Below are 16,382 nucleotides of genomic sequence, written 5' to 3'. Positions count from 1 at the left end.
CAGTAACCTTCAGGGGTGACTGTTTTTTTTGGAGATTTAGTAGTTCAACTTTCTTAGCTGGTGGCTCATCCAGTTTGGACAGGCGAGCGCGTAATCTTAGGTTTCTGTCTACAGTATTACATGGCCTTTGCATAGTGGTATTATCTTGATATTGGTTTATTTTAAGTCCTGTATTAGGATGTTGTGTGACGAGCATGATGGGGTAGGTGAGATGGGTGGGATGGGACGTGGCGCAGGGACTCAGAGTGTTAGCTTTGGTGGTCAGGCTAAGTGTTTGTACTCCTAATTTGATGGAGAAGGTAATATACAGTGGTGGCCAAGGTGACCTGTAAGCGAGACCCAGGGTGTACATGCTAAGTGGTTGAGTAGGGGCGGGCTAGGTGCAATTTCAGTTGTTGGAATACAATTTAAAATGGCTAAGTACATGCAGGCTAAATGCGACTATCAGGCTAGGTGCAATTTCAGTTGTTGGAATACAATTTAAAATGGTTAAGTACATGCAGGCTAAATGCGACTATCAGGCTAGGTGCAATTTCAGTTGTTGGAATACAATTTAAAATGGCTAAGTACATGCAGGCTAAATGCGACTATCAGGCTAGGTGCAATTTCAGTTGTTGGAATACAATTTAAAATGGTTAAGTACATGCAGGCTAAATGCGACTATCAGGCTAGGTGCAATTTCAGTTGTTGGAATACAATTTAAAATGGCTAAGTACATGCAGGCTAAATGCGACTATCAGGCTAGATGCAATTTCAGTTGTTGGAATACAATTTAAAATGGCTAAGTACATGCAGGCTAAATGCGACTATCAGGCTAGGTGCAATTTCAGTTGTTGGAATACAATTTAAAATGGTTAAGTACATGCAGGCTAAATGCGACTATCAGGCTAGGTGCAATTTCAGTTGTTGGAATACAATTTAAAATGGCTAAGTACATGCAGGCTAAATGCGACTATCAGGCTAGATGCAATTTCAGTTGTTGGAATACAATTTAAAATGGCTAAGTACAGGCAGGCTAAATGCGACTATCAGGCTTGGTGCAGTTTCAGATAGCAGGACATAGGTAGGTTGGGTGCAGTTAATGGGCTAGGGGTAATTTCGTAAGTCCAAGTGCAGATATGCTATAATTATGCTATTAGCGGCTGAATGCAGTAGCATCTGACAGAATGTAACAAAACTAGGTGCAGCTATCTGGCTATAAATAATTTCAGATGTCACAGTACGGACAGCAATTTCAATTAGCAGGCTTGCATAAGCAGGGTCGAGTTTAAGACCTCTTCTCTCTTAGGAGAAACCATAGTACGATATTCGACAATCAAACAGGAGTTAGGCGTGTGCATTTTGCTGAGTACATCCAAACAATTGCGGCCATAGGCACCTGAGTTACTACTGAAGGGCAGTGTGTTAGTAGGCGAGGCATAGAGCAGGTGGGAGAAATTAAGCGTAGAACAGATATTCGTGCAGGTTGCTCATTGCGTGAATAATCAGAGAGGGGGTGCAGTATGCAATCTAGCAGTCAGAGGCATAGTGACATGTGGCGGTATATATTATTGATAGTCCATATGCTTGAATAGCAGCCGGGAAATAAGGTCACTGAGAGTGGCTGTATTATGAAGTAGTAGTACGGCGTGTAGTCAGACAGTACCTTAGGTTTCTGGCTTGAGTTCAAGTCCGGCGATGCAGGGATTCTGGCAAGAGGCAAGATCAGGCATGGACAGGCTAAGGCAGGAAGTAGCCTTTGTTATTCCTTGCCTTCGTTCCGGATGCCGGCTCACGCCTCACGGCTACGGATTGGTTGCTTTAAGTTGCGTATGGGCCAATCGGTGGAATTCGTGGGCGGGCTGGTTGCTAAAATCAGGAAGTGTGGACCATATAAATACTCTTTTCCCCCACTTCCTCGTGTGTTGGAAGGAGGTGCAGCAATGCCTAATGCCCTGCCTGTATTGGAGAGAAGGGACCAGGAGGTGCAATGCATGAGGCCCAGACAGGATCCACTGGAAGGTGGTGGTTGCAGCATTGCACAAGGCTTTTGTGCAAGATCCAGAGTCTATTTGCGAGAAGGCAGAGTGGCTCACAATTCCCAGCCACTGTTAGAAATAATTAGTTGGGTGCTGCATTCCAAAAGGGCTAGCCCCGATTCGATACTTACCTGTATTTGAAAGAAGATGCAGCACTGGACAAGTCACAGCCTATGTCCTCTGCAGTGCATGGAAGAGTGTGACACATAGTGTGCTGGATTTCACTGGTACGAAAGACTCTATTTTGTCAGCTGATGGGTGGTGTGAAAAGAACAGCCTCTGTGTTGCGGAAAGGGTAGAATGCTGCATGTCACTGGGTTCTGCCTGTGATTTGGTGACGGTGTTAAGTGGTGCATTCAATTGTGAGCCAGGAGCCTGTGATTTCTACACAGGGGAATGTTCTCTGATACCCAAGGAGCAGCCTGCGTCCAACCAAATGTATTGGATGCTGTGGTGCACAATGCTCGGCTGTGTCCAACAGAAGGTGTCAGGTTTTGTGATGTTGAGGAGTGAAGCTTTACCTGGCAAAGGTGTCAGCTGCTGTGCTTCACAAGGCGTGTCCTGTATCTGGTTGAACATTCTGGATTTGATGACACACAAGGCCGAGTTTTGTATGGTAAAAGGGATCACTTGCTGTTGTGCACAAGGCTCAAATTGTGTCTGCCAAAAACCGATAGTACTGTGGTACAAAGGGCCGCCATGCCTGTGTCTGAGAGATGCTGGTAGCTGCCGGTGTGCACAAAGCTGCTTGTGAAGTAGAATGTGCTAGCTTCTGGTGTGCTCAATGCCCAGGCATGTGTCTGATATAAGGTGCTTTGCTGCTGCTGATCAGTGAGCAGACCTAGCTGTCTGGTAGGTGGTAGTTACTGCTCAGATGCACGAACCCCAGGCCTTTGTGTAGTGGAATGTGGCAGATGCCGCTGTTCACAATGTGTTGTGCACCAGATTAGGTATCAGTTTTATTATTTGGATGCTTTTTATATAAGTTATACCCACATAGAGGTTTTTATTTCAGCATCAAATATCAAAATCTTACAAATCTAACAGTGTTATACTGCTGAGGTGGGCCATTCACACGCACGCCGAATGACAGACACAGGAGCCACTGCCTCTCCAACCTTCCCTTTATTCCTCCATGCTCTTACTGCCGTTTCCCTTCCCTTGCTCCTCCCCTTCCTCCTGCCTCCCGCTCCCTCCCATAGTCCTGGGCTTCCTTCTTAAAGGGGCTCTGTCCTTTTTCCACTTACAACACCTCCCCCTTGCTTAACATGAGACTTCCCGGGTCACATTTGTTCGATGAGACGTTGGGGCCTCTTTGTGGCTCAGTGGGGCCTGCTTGGTTGCTCGTGGGTCTCTTCCCCGCTCTCTTGTTGCAGTGTTTCATAAGTCTTTGCTCTCTCCTCTTCCTTTCTCTCGATCTCTTCTCCTTTCATTGGTTCCTGCTCTTCAAAGTATAGCTCGTGGAGGAGGGAGTCCTTTGGCGTCATTTTGCCGTAGTTCTCTGTCATAGTTGTCACCTGCTCTTTGGGCACGTAGTCCTTCTTGTGGGTTACTTTGAATGACCTGTAGTGGACGTTGATGAGTGCGTGCTGTAGTGCTGTACGGTGACTGAGACGGCTGTGTCCTCTGGCGGGACTCGGTATCATGCGGATGGTGTCCAGCACTCTGCGGTCTCCTTGGTTTGGGTCACGTCGTGACTGTCCTTTGGTCTGTTCTGTCTGTGCTGTCCTCCATTGGGCGGCATGGTCTTGGGGTTTGTCTAGGGGGTATTCTTCCACTCTTGTCTGGTACGGTTGTCTTGTAGTGCAGTTTTCTGTGACTTCTATTTCCCCCCCCCTCGTACGATATTTCCAAGGGCACTGGGCAGTTGCGAAGCTCATAGTCCTCTGGCAGAACGGGTGGGGTTCGTGCGCTAAGTGCTGGTCCGTAAGGGTCGAGGGGGTGTGCATTCCTGAGACTTCTGGGTGGGCTGGTGTTCACGGCCTTGATGTCTTTCCTGATGTCTAACCGTGCTCTAGGTGCACTCGGGTCTCTTGCCTGGGGTGTGGGTTGGCATGTCGAGCTTGTGGGTGGTCTTGCCCTGCACATTCTCTGAAGGTGGCCTTCCTGGCCACAGCGCCAGCATGTTCCTCCAAAGGCTGGGTATGGTTGTCTGTGGGTGTGTTTCCACCCTCGCCCGTGGTATTGTTCTGTGTCTGGGCTTTCTGGCCAGTGTCTTCTCGGTTTCCTCCTTGTCCAGGGTCGAGTGGGCTCAGAGTATTGCGGTCGCTCTTCCGTGAGGGCTGCGATGGCGTCGTGTTCTACTTTCCTTTCAATGGTGTCTGCCTGTACCTCAACTCTCTCGTATGTTTTTGCCATATTCAGTATTTTCGCTAGGGGTAGGGGCTTTATGAGAAGGTGTTTCCTGAGCGTTGACGAGGTGCACCCTTCTATGATCCTTAGTCTTATAGCTTCTTCATCATTGAAGTTGGCGAAGTCGCAGTCTCCTATCTTCTGCTGGAGACGTATGACGAACTCCCCAATCGATTCGTGTGGACGCTGCCTGTGTTGGTTGAATGCAAGGCGTTCGTAGTCTTTGTTGGATCCTGTTATGAGTTTGTCGTTTAGTGCACCGAGGAGACGTTGGTACGTGGTTTTGTCTGTGGCTGGGATTGTCTTGATGATGTCCTTTACCTCTTTTCCTACCAGGTTCCTAAATATGCTAAGTTTGTTTGGCGGGTCTTTGTTCCCAATTGCACCTACGAAGTCCTCAAATTCTTCCATCCACTCTTCCCATCGTTGGCCCTGGTCGTGACATGGGTTTAATGTGAATGGGGCAGGCCTCCTCATTAGGCTTGCATGAGAGGACGGTGCTCCTGGTACTGGTGGTTGGGCATTGGGGTCCGCTGCATCCGGGGCCGACATGATGGTGTCGCTTGGTCTGCTTTCGTTAGTCGGGTGGCACGTGGGCGTTGGTCACAGTTGACTCTTGGTGCTATGGGTTCCTGTGTGGGTCTCACGTGGGAAGCGCAGGCTTTCTTTCTTTTGTTGTGGTTTGGTTTAACTGTATGGTCTCTTTAAATGTTACGTGTGGGGAGACACGGGGTTTCCTTCTCCCTCGTAGCGTGGCTCACTCCTTTATTTTTTTGAATGTCACTTGGGGAGACATGGGGTTTCCCTCCTTCTTTGGCTTTGGGAGTCCCTTCTTTGTTTTGGTTTATCTCTGTCGTCTGTAGGTGTCACTCATGGGAGACACAGGGTTCCCCTCTCTGCTGTGGCGGTCTCTGTCGCACAATTGCTTTAGTGTCACACGGGGAGACACAGGGATTCCCTTCTGCCGTAGCGTTCTTAGCTTCTTATCCCCCTGGGTGTCACGTGGGGAAACACGGGGATTCGTATCTTTCTTACTTAATTGTCCCTTGGGATGTCACGTGGGGAGACACGGGGATTCCCCTTTTCCGTATTGTAGTTTCCCCGTATTATTTTATGTGTCACGTGCGGGAGACACGGGGATTCCCTTTTGGTCGGAATGTGGTTTTCCCGTACGTGTTTGAATGTCACATGTGGAGACGCGAGGTTCCCTTTCCCCGACACCTTACTTGCTGTGTGGTTGCCGCGGGCCAGCGGGTCTTCTCGCGTCACGGTGTTGGCTCTTCTCTCCTGGGCGCACGGGCCCGCCTGGATCCTCCGGCGCTTTCTCCTCGCTTTCCAGGCACACGGGCCTCTCCGTCTCGAGGCGCACGGGCTTCACCTTCACGGCACACGGGCCTCCGGTCGATGACGGGCGCACGGGCCCTCTTCGTCCTCCCAGGCACACGGGCCTCTTCCTCTCGAGGCGCACGGGCCTCACCTTCTAAAGGCGCTCGGGCCTCAGCTTCTCGAGGCACACTGGGCCTCAGATCAGCGACGGGCACGCAGGCCTTCCTCGGTCACTTCTGGGCTCACAGGCCCTCCGACAGGGCGCACAGGCCGCTGTTGGGCTGCGGGGCACACGGGCCCTTCAAGCTGCTGGGCACACGGGCCCCTCCTCACTGCAGGCGCACGGCTCTCGGCAGCTGCCGGGCACACGCGGCCACCATTGGTTGCTGGGCTCGCAGGCCCGTCTGTCTTCACTGCGGGCTCTCGGGCCCCCGGACACAGCTGGGCACACGGGCCCCTGTTGCTGCTGGGCACCCGGGCCCTCCACTACTGCTGCTGGGCACACGGGCCCTCCACCACTGCTGGGCGCATGGGCCCTTCCCCACTGCTGGGCTCACGGCCACGGGCTCTTCCACTGCTGGGCTCACGGGCCCTCCTCCACTGCTGGGCTCACGGGCCCTTCCACACTGCTGGGCTCACAGGCCCGCTTTCACTGCTGGGCTCACGGGCCTGCTTTCACTGCTGGGCTCACGGGCCTGCTGTCACTGCTGGGCTCACGGGCCCGCTTTCACTGCTGGGCTCACGGGCCCACTTTCATCGCTGGGCTCACGGGCCCTTCCACACTACGGGCGCACAGGCCCTCCGTTACTGCGGGCGCGCCGGCCCTCGGTCACTGCGGGCACACGGGCCCCCGGATGCTGGTGGGTATGCAGGTCCTGCACCCGTACTCCTCCGTTGCAGGGCTCCCGGGCCCTCCGTCTTCCTGTTCTGCTGGGCGCACGGGCCCTCCATTATTGCTGGGCGCACAGGCCCGTACTGCTGCTGGGCACCCAGGCCCTTCTACCTCCTGCATGGGGTGTCACCTGTACCATTTCCTCCACGGCGTGGGACGTTTCCCTTCGTCGCCAGTTGTTATACTGCTGAGGTGGGCCATTCACACGCACGCCGAATGACAGACACAGGAGCATTGCCTCTCCAACCGTCCCTTTATTCCTCCATGCTCTTACTGCCGTTTCCCTTCCCTTGCTCCTCCCCTTCCTCCTGCCTCCCGCCCCCTCCCATAGTCCTGGGCTTCCTTCTTAAAGGGGCTCTGTCCTTTTTCCACTTACAACAAACAGAAAAATGCATTTATCCAGGGTGACCATGAAACCACTTCTGACATTTGTAAACTTATCGAATGTATGCAATCGCATAATCGCCTAAATACCTTCTTTTAGGTGTGGGTACATTTTATAGAAAGTCAACAGAGGTGCTTGATGGAAATTTGTCTGCTTCAGTGCAAATCGATCTCCATGGAGCCAGCAGAGACATGGCATCAGTGCTCAGACTGCTCCTGTGCAGAGCTCTGAACCTGTTGAGTTTCCAAGGTGCGTGAACAGGGCTTTCGGTGGACGCAGAGGGTCTCCGATTCTGTAATAAAGTTCAAAACTGGTAGCAGGAAATGGACAAGCGACCTCTTGGGGATCACACCTCAAGCGTATCTTTACTTGCACATAATTATAAAATTGAGTAAATTAAATTCCAAAATTAGGTTGCTCAATAGAGAAACGAAAACATTCACCAGCGGGCTCTGTGGCGCAATGGATAGCGCGTTGGACTTCTAAGAAAGCTGTGAAGCAATTCAAAGGTTGTGGGTTCGAGTCCCACCAGAGTCGATATTTTTTGTAGCTTCAAAACTCAGTTCCGCTGCCATCACTGCAAGTGACTCGTAAATGCATTAGAACAGTGCGAACGTGCTAATCATCTACGCACTTCCCCGCTGTTTGGTGGAACGAGCTTACTCCTACTTTTTCTGTCCAACTTAACTCTTAGTGACTTTTGAGCGCTAAAGTGACATCTTGTGGTTAATAGAGGAATTGCAACAACACATCTTTATTTAAGTTTTGTAAATGTTAAGTCAAGTGTGGCCTCTGAGTGCAGAGTGTCTATTCAGCAGTGCTATGCTACCCCTTACAGAGTTTCTACTTGACTGTAGTCTAAACCATAGCATACACTGCGTGGGGGGCAGGGCCCCGGCAGTCTTCCAAAAGTGTTTCTGAACCAAGGCGCTTCAAGGGCTCCCTAAAAGTTCCCTGGCAGCTGCAGCTGGGCAGACATGTTTGCCAATGTCTCAATGCCTCGCGCCGCATGCGCCTGAGCTGCAGGCTTTAGGGAAAGAGTCCTTAGCTTGTAACCGCCAATTCTGCCCTTCCTTAACTGAACCGCGGACCCCCTCTGCCAGACATCTCTTTAAGTAAAGAGAGGCAGCGATCTTCACCCTCGCTGCTCGGGTGAGAGGGTGATGCTCGCTGGAAAGGGAAGCCTGGTGGGGATTGGCGCCGCAGTTAAAGAGGCAATTAATGCATAAAGAAGGCATTTTACAGAATAATATTTACTACATTTAGCTGTGGATGAACATCATTCTAAAAACGGATTATACGGACCCTATAGTGTTCTTACAATTAATGAATGGAGCGTAGTCTTGTGTTTATGGTTGTGGAGTGTGCAGAGTGTGCCTGGGCAGGGCAGGGTGCGCGTACAAAGGCACGGACACATCTTGGTTGGTAACAGGAGCGGGAACTGCTCGCGCATCTCTATTTCCCCCGTCCACGTGATCGCGATCACGTGGACATCACATCCCTCATCAACTTTTTAGATAAACAATAGCTAATCCCCCACACTAACGTGAGATGGGGGTTTAGATTCTATTAAAGACAAGGAGGCGATTATTATGCATTTCAATCTTTACTCTGAAACCACCGCAGCAAAGAAAATACTTTTACAAACAAAAAAGTTTCCACAACAGAACTAGGTAGAGTTCAATGTCAATGTATGGGGAACTCCCCAAACCATCATGGAGGACAGGTCATGCCCTGCAGGGGACCAATGAGCAGGGACCCTCTTCTATATATGTCCATTACTCTTACCCCAACCCCTCTTTCTGCAGCTGTCTTTCACCAGAAGTCCAATGAAACGGTTGAACTGCGTAGCGCGGAGAAAGAATCCATCGAAACTGGAGATCTCCACCTTCCCGCAGCCTGAATCTATGCCGAAGTTCTTCTGGATAGGACTTCTCATCCAAAATCACGCACTCCACAACTTGTAACTGCGAGCCACACTCCTGATGAGAACCTCAACTCGTGGCTGTAAGAACAACAAACAAGAAGGGTGGGTGGTTGGGAAAAACAACAAACCAAAGAATGTTCTTTCTTGAACCACCTGTGTACATGCGTGTCACAATTGTCATATCATATCATATCCAGGGTGGGTGGGTGGGATAATAATCGCCTCCTTGTCTTTAATAGAATCTAAACCCCCATCTCACGTTAGTGTGGGGGATTAGCTATTCTATGACAAGACAGGAGGCTCATATTATGCAAGTTCAAAGCCCTTGCATCTTATTAGTACAACATGATCCATACAATAGAGCCAATATAATAAAATATAATAAAATAATAGGAAAGGAAAAAACATTTTTATGCTTTCATTAAATCAATCAGCTGACCGCAAGAGAAATGACCAAGACTAGTTTGCCCGAAAACTGTCTTATAAGGCATCGTCAAAAGCAAGAAAACAGGAAATTGTGCCAATTCCAGTGTTCCTTACAGGCCGCCAAAACCAACTGGTTAAGAGGGGAAAAAACCCTTAAACAAAGTTTTCCTATACTAATAGGTTAGGACAAAAACTCCTCTGTAAAAAACACCTCTGTTGTCCAATCAAACATTTAAAACATTTAAATTAATATCATCTTTGGGATCCTAGAAAGCAAACCAATGAAAATAAGCACAGAGCTCACCTGGAGATAAAGAAAAAGTACCCCAAAGGGGAAAGTCTTTTAGGTTCCATCCCATGCATTAAAGGAAGATATTGCATTAGGATCAGGGCATGTCACATAACTACACTGGGGAACCAAGAGGGAAAGACAAATCTTCAAAAAAGGTAAAATGGGAGTAAAAATCATTTTATAAATTTGTAACAGGACAACCCATCCTGAGCAGAGCTGAAAAGCCATAAACTTAACCCACAATTGTCTTCAGACATATGTGTATACTAAGGAGGGATGTCCTCTGGAGGCCGAAGCAGAATGGAAGAGAGGGGCCCCACCTGAGAAGCTAAACCTGTCAAACCGCCAACCGGAGACCGTCAGACCTTCCGAACACTTGAAGAAGAACTCTGCTACCATGACAAGAAGCAGATATTTACAAACCTGATCCTTAAGAGGCCAAACCTGGCAAGGAGAAAGAATGTATCTTACATCCAATCGCCACCATCATAGTGACATCCAATTCCAAGTCTTAGCAAGACTCTAAACTGCAAAGAAGTGATCACTAAATAGTTAAACTGAAGCTGCACACCAGAAGATGTCTAACCTCTATTTCAGTCAATTTGGAGAGCCTTGAAGCTCACAGCACCCTGAGCTGGCACCTTATTGTAAAAACAAACTCTTGTGAAAACCCAAAGGTCCACCTGCCATGCAGGTGACTAGGAGAATCAAATCATTAACTGAATATATATATCCCAGCCCTCTGGGAATCGTACTGGCAGACACCTTCTGATAGTTAATGTAGAGACGCTGGAACACATTGTGACAGAGGGTCATAATAACTTGGAAGGGAGATTAGTATCACTCCCAGACCCCTCTATCTCACCAAGGGGAATATTGAGCCTTCACAAATGAGGAGAACCCTCCCCCACTTAACCAAGGGAAAAAAAAACCTTGCAACCCAGAAGAAGGCTACCCTGAGGACCACATTACAACCCCGCTTTTAACACCCTTAAGAGAAATAAATACACTCTACCCCCTGACCGTGGACAGGCTCCGCTTAACCTGTTGAAATACCAGGAATTAGCGCAAAGGAAAGTAACTGACGGGAGGGAAATGCTTAGTGCGAGTCTGCACTGGCCCTGAGTCTGAACTCCTGTAAAAGAAAACCAGAAAAACCAACGGGCGATACTCCACGTGGTGTATATCATGATACAATATCCCCCAAGGATGACGAGCATGGGAATGAGGGGGAAAGATCTCAGGGAAAAATGATCAATGCCTCGTAAATACAGGTTGTGAAAGAAATCTGGGACCACTGTCCCCTCAAACCCGAGATCTGAGTCTCTGTATTCGTGTGAGGCTGACTGGCCACTAAGGGAATCAGGGAAAAAAGAAAAAATGAAGCACATTGTCCATAGCAAACAGTACTTATACAGTACTACGAACCCTCAGGTATATGAGTGGTGCATATCACTATTACGAACGGTGTGTGACGTGAAGTGTTCACTTATCGATCTCAGCAGGATAAAATACTTATTTAGACCTCTCCAAAATTAGGAACCTGTATCAGTAGGGTCAGCACGGATGAGAAAAAACCAGCACCCTAATCGGTGCACTGTAGAAAATGTATATGTCTATATATATATATACACAACAAAAGAGATTAAGCAACGCTCTTGAGGGTACAGAAGCCTGCCTGAACTCCTCGAGCAGAGGAGAATGTGTAACACACTGTTAGACGGTTAGTTGAACCACAGGCCAAGATTTGGGAGGAAAACCCATGGGGCAAGTGCCCTAAAGTTATTGATTGGCAACTCGTATATCTGATATCATCAAGTGTTTCCCAAACACTTTCTCCAAGTAGAACACGGTTGCTCAATTTGCCATGCAACAAAACTGAACAGTTACCCTCGAGCTGACCCTGTCTCCACCAACAGTTCAATAGTAAAAAGAATGTCCAATGGGACAAATAGTAAGGGAAACCCCGTCCCCACTATAGAGAGCCTCCAGCCCTGCAGACCTCAACAGAGGCATAACGCATCATCTGTTTCTTCCTCATGATGGGAGAAAATACAGCAGCTTAATCAGCACAGGTGTTTGGTGGAGCAATTGATATCGGGGAAAGCAAGACCTAAGGAAGGACTGAGTTGTCCTGAAACTAACTACGGTAAAGGGCGACAGAAGTTTAACTAAAAGACGAAGGTTAACACCAGTGTCTATAGAGGAAGGTACAACCCCCCACATGGGTCTGTTTTACCACAACCTCCACACACTCTTTTCTTTAAAGTACTTAATAAATTATATAAAATAGACATATAAAATATCCAAAGAAGAGGGGTTACGCCCTCACAGGGGTCCAAACCCCCGGCCCTTCTATAAGCTGCTGCTTACCGAGCTATCCGGGCCACTGACAATTCTGAACACGCCAATGTGTTCCATTCATCACTTAAACATAATGTTTAGCAAAAGAGAGCACTGGGCAAGTGCACCTTAACTGCTCACCCTAGCAGGGTGTGGCAACCAGCAGTACACGAGGGGGTCCCTCGCCGCAGAATCCAGGCAAAGCCTGAAACCAAGCAGGCTACGGTGTGCTTACAGAAATAATGACATCTGCCATATGCAGCATCTAAACAGACTGCTAACCTTAAGGGAGGAATACCCTGAGCAATTGTGCCTTCAACTGTTTGCCCGAGCAGGGCGTGATAACCAGCAGTACACCAGGGGTAACCTTGCATTAGAACTGAGGTAGAAACCTGAAACCAAACAGGTTATGGCACACAAACTGTTAAGGTAATCACCAACGCCATATGCAGCACACCGACAAAGTTGCCAACTTTAAGTGAGGAATAAACTGATGAAGTGTACCTCAACTGCTCACCCTAGCAGGGTGTGGAACCATCAGTATACGAGGGATCACCTTGCAGAAACACAAGCCAATCCTGCCACCGAGCAGGTGACGGTACCTTTCCAGAGCACCTCCAGAGTACCTGAAACTGGTCACCCCCGCAGGGTGTGGAAACCAGCAGTGTACGAGGGGTAACCTCCCCATAGAATTCAGGCAGAACCTGAAGCTAAACAGGTTATAGCACTTACCAAGAAGGCAAAGCGCCCTTCAGTAGGCGAACTGGTGTTAATATATACTGAAAATATCAATTTAAACACAAAATAAAATATCAATTTTAAAAATATATATATATATATATAAATGTAAACAGTAATGTGAATACATATATATAAATACACATTCGCATCCACATGTGTATACCGCCAAAGGCGGGCAGCGAACCGAGGCCCCTCGGCCTGGTAAACCTGCAAACCTCTCCTTGAGCTATGCCTCTTGTGGGCTGAAACATCCCTCACCACCATAGATCTATATAAATTAAAAGTAGAAATACAAGCGTTTCACTCTAAAAAGAGGACACAGCTGCCCTTTTCAGGAATGCTCATGGAAGTTACTCCCATCAAAGGAGGGCCTAGCAAACTGCCCCCCCCCCCAGCCGGATCCCCAGGACAGGCCTAGCCTGTATGCAACTAATGACAATGCGCATGTAAACATAAAAACACACACACACACGACGTGCGGGAAGTTAATGAGTAAAAGAAGCTGCAGCCTTTACAGTCATGGAAAAAATGTGCGCAGGTTCCTACTGCCGCTTACACAATGAACTTGTAGAAAAACAAAACTTCCTCTCAAGTGAAAAGAATTTCAAGCGTTCCCAAAACACCTGTGGGAAATGTGCACTGGCACTGGGGCTGGGGCAGCTGCTAAAAATAACACTGCCTGGAGGGAAAGAATTTCACACTTAGCCGCAGCCTGATTAGAACGCCTCTCAGGGCTGAAGAAATATAAACAAACACTGCAGAAGCAGAAGGCTCCCAGCGGAGCATTACAAAGCATGAATGTGACCTGCAGGTCAGCGTTCGCACACGAACACGGCACTCAGCCAGTTACCAACGGAACATGAAAAATACATGACCATTTCCACAGTACAGTGTAATAAAACCCCAAACTCATCAATATAACATTAATAACATAAATAAATAGCACTCTAAACTCCATAATTCCACACTAAGAAAAGAACTAGGAGGAGTTGACTTAGCTGTGGATTGCAGCAGCAAAGAAAGAGGGGTTGGGGTTAGAGTAATGGACATATATAGAAGAGGGTCCATGCTCATTGGTCCCCTGCAGGGCATGACCTGTCCTCCATGATGGTTTGGGGAGTTCCCCATACATTGACATTGAACTCTATCTAGTTCTGTTGTGGAAACTTTTTTGTTTGTAAAAGTATTTTCTTTGCTGCTGTGGTTTCAGAGTAAAGATTGAAATGCATAATATGAGCCTCCTGTCTTGTCATAGAATCAAACATGTAAACTGTTAACAATGTTCACAGGACTGCAGCTGCAACAACGTCTCATTTTGCCTGCCGGGGCTAGCTTCAGGTTCAGCTTCTCTGTCGCATGTAGATGCCATTGAGGACGTAACCTTTTAGCCTTGTGGATGGCACCGGTCATTTTCGGAGTGCATAATGTTCTTGTCGTTCTCGGTGGGGGGGGCGGGGGTTGATGTGTGTCACTGATTCTCTCTTCTTCCGTTCGGTCTGGAGATCCTTGGGTTGGATCTTCTGCAAGTCTTTCTTTCAGGTTCTCTGCTTGTGGCGGTTGGTCCTCTACAGGACTGCTGTCTCCCTTTTTCTCTTCCCATAGGGTCAGTGGGACTTTCTGGAAGTGTGAGACGTTTCTGGTCACCAACATGTGCCCTCGGGTGGCTGACGCGAGGCCATGCTGCCGATGGGAGACTATCCACAGTGCCAACTCATACGGGAGTGACATCTCCCCTTTCTGGGCCCTGGTCTTTGCCAGTACTGTGTCTCCGATTTGGAGATCCTTGGGCGTTGCCCGTCTGACCAGGTCCTCTTTGGCGTTGTGCCTATGCCTCCTAGCTTCCACGCTCTCTAGGTCGACTGGGGCCGGTTTCCAGGTGTGGTGTAGGGGCAGGCTCCCTTGGATGGGGAAGCCGAACATCATGTCTGCTGGGCTGACATGGGTTGCGGAGTGCAGTGTCAGCCGGTAGGTGCGTAGGAACCTGTAGAGCTCTGGGAGCCACCTGCGACCTTTGTCCTTGGCGATTCTTATAGTCTTTTTGATGGACGCATTGAATCTATCAGCATCTCCGTTGGCTTGTGGCCAGTATGGTGTCACATGATGGTGGCGTATCCCCAGGTCGTCCATGAAGCGTTTGAAGCCCCTGCTCATGAACGGTGGTCCGTTGTCACTTCGGATTGCCAACGGGATGCCGTGTGTCGTGAACATTTTCTCTAGCGCTGTGGTGACAGACGTGGCGTCTGTGGAGAGGACAGGTTCAACCTTGGGGTACCTGGTGTGCTCATCAATCTCTACTAGCAGGAAGGTTTCGTTGGCGATCATGCAAAAATCAATGCTGATGGAGTCCCACCTGCGGGTGCTCTGCAGGTGGGCATTCCATGGGTTCTGGCGACCCTGGTCGGCGTGTAGACAGGCATTTGGAGCAGGTTTTTCCATTACTTTTCGTTGCATCTGGGGTAGCCATAGGAGCGATTTGAGGTATGCCTGTGTTTTTACGATCCCTTGATGCCCTTCGTGCGCTAGTTGGATTGCTCTTTCATGTAGGGACGTTGGCAGTACGATCCTGTGCCCTTTTAGTATTAGGCCGTCCACTGACAAGGACAACTCATGGCATATTCCAAAATGTGTGTGCATGAGTTCTTGAGCAGGGGGCGTCCTTCGAGTGACGGCTGTCAGGAATGTCTTCCATTCACCTGATAGGATGGCAGCCTTTGTTAATTGCAGGCACGGCTCTTTGTCTGTTTCTGTTTGTAGCTCCTCCAGTGTCATGGTTTTTGGTCTGGCATATTCTATTATTTGGCAGACGTGCTCCTCTGTGACTTTTGCTGCCTCTTGTTCAGTCATAGTGGCTGGGCGTGGGTGGCGGGACAGGTAGTCCACTGGGTTGTCAGCGCCCGCTCAGTATTGGACATCTAGGTCGAACTGTTGTACTTGTAGTAACCAGCGATCGATCCTTGCTGGGGGGTGCGGTGCCGAGCCCCCGAAGATGGGGATGAGTGGCTTGTGGTCGGTTAGTACTTTCGCTGGGTGTCCTAAGATATACACATGAAAGTGTTTGCACCCCCAGATGATGACTAGCGCCTCTTTTTCAAAGTGGGTGTAGTTTTTCTCTGTCGGTGTGAGTGCTCTGCTTGCGAATGCAATGGTGTAGACTGTGCCGTCCTTGTCCCTTTGCGTCAGCACAGCTCCTAGCCCTACCGGGCTGGCGTCGACCAGCAGTTCCGTGGTGTGGTTGATGTCGAAGAATGCCATTGTGGCATCGCTAGAGAGGGAGTCCTTAATTTTCTGGAATGCTTGTTCTTGAACGGTGCCCCACTGCCACAGAGCTTTCGCTTTTGTGAGTTCACGTAGAGGGGCTGCGGTGGCGGCTAGATCGGGAATGAATCGGCCGCAGTAAGTGGCCGTTCCTATGAAGCTTCTGACGCCATGCACGGTGCTTGTGCACTTTTGATGTCGTTGACCTTGCAGGGATCTGGGGAGACACCCTGCTCGTTGAATGTGTAGCAGAAAAAGCTGAGTGATTTCTTAGCAAACTCGCAATTTTTCTTCGTGTAGTGTGAGCCCTGATTCCTCCAGTCACTGGAGTGTTGCTGCTAGCCGTGTGGTGTGCTCAGCTTCTGTTTTTCCGTAGACCAGGATGTCATCACTGACATTGGTTACTCCAGGCAGGTCTTGGAGCA

The 16,382-nt window shown here is 49.0% G+C and overlaps 1 non-coding gene across 1 annotated transcript; it reads left to right on the top strand.

The window, feature by feature from the left end:
- The first annotated feature begins 7,421 nt into the window (after positions 1–7,421).
- On the top strand, positions 7,422–7,510 carry TRNAR-UCU (transfer RNA arginine (anticodon UCU)). Its single transcript is given in 2 exon segments — positions 7,422–7,458; positions 7,475–7,510. It is a non-coding gene; the product is annotated as a tRNA-Arg (tRNA).
- Positions 7,511–16,382: the final 8,872 nt, after the last annotated feature.

Source organism: Ambystoma mexicanum, assembly GCF_040938575.1.
Source record: "Ambystoma mexicanum isolate Mex_15411 chromosome 12 unlocalized genomic scaffold, UKY_AmexF1_1 Mex_chr12_unloc.2, whole genome shotgun sequence".
NCBI lineage: Eukaryota > Metazoa > Chordata > Amphibia > Caudata > Ambystomatidae > Ambystoma > Ambystoma mexicanum.
The sequence above is the reverse complement of the archived record's forward strand: the minus strand, read 5'-3'. Positions and strand labels throughout refer to the sequence as shown.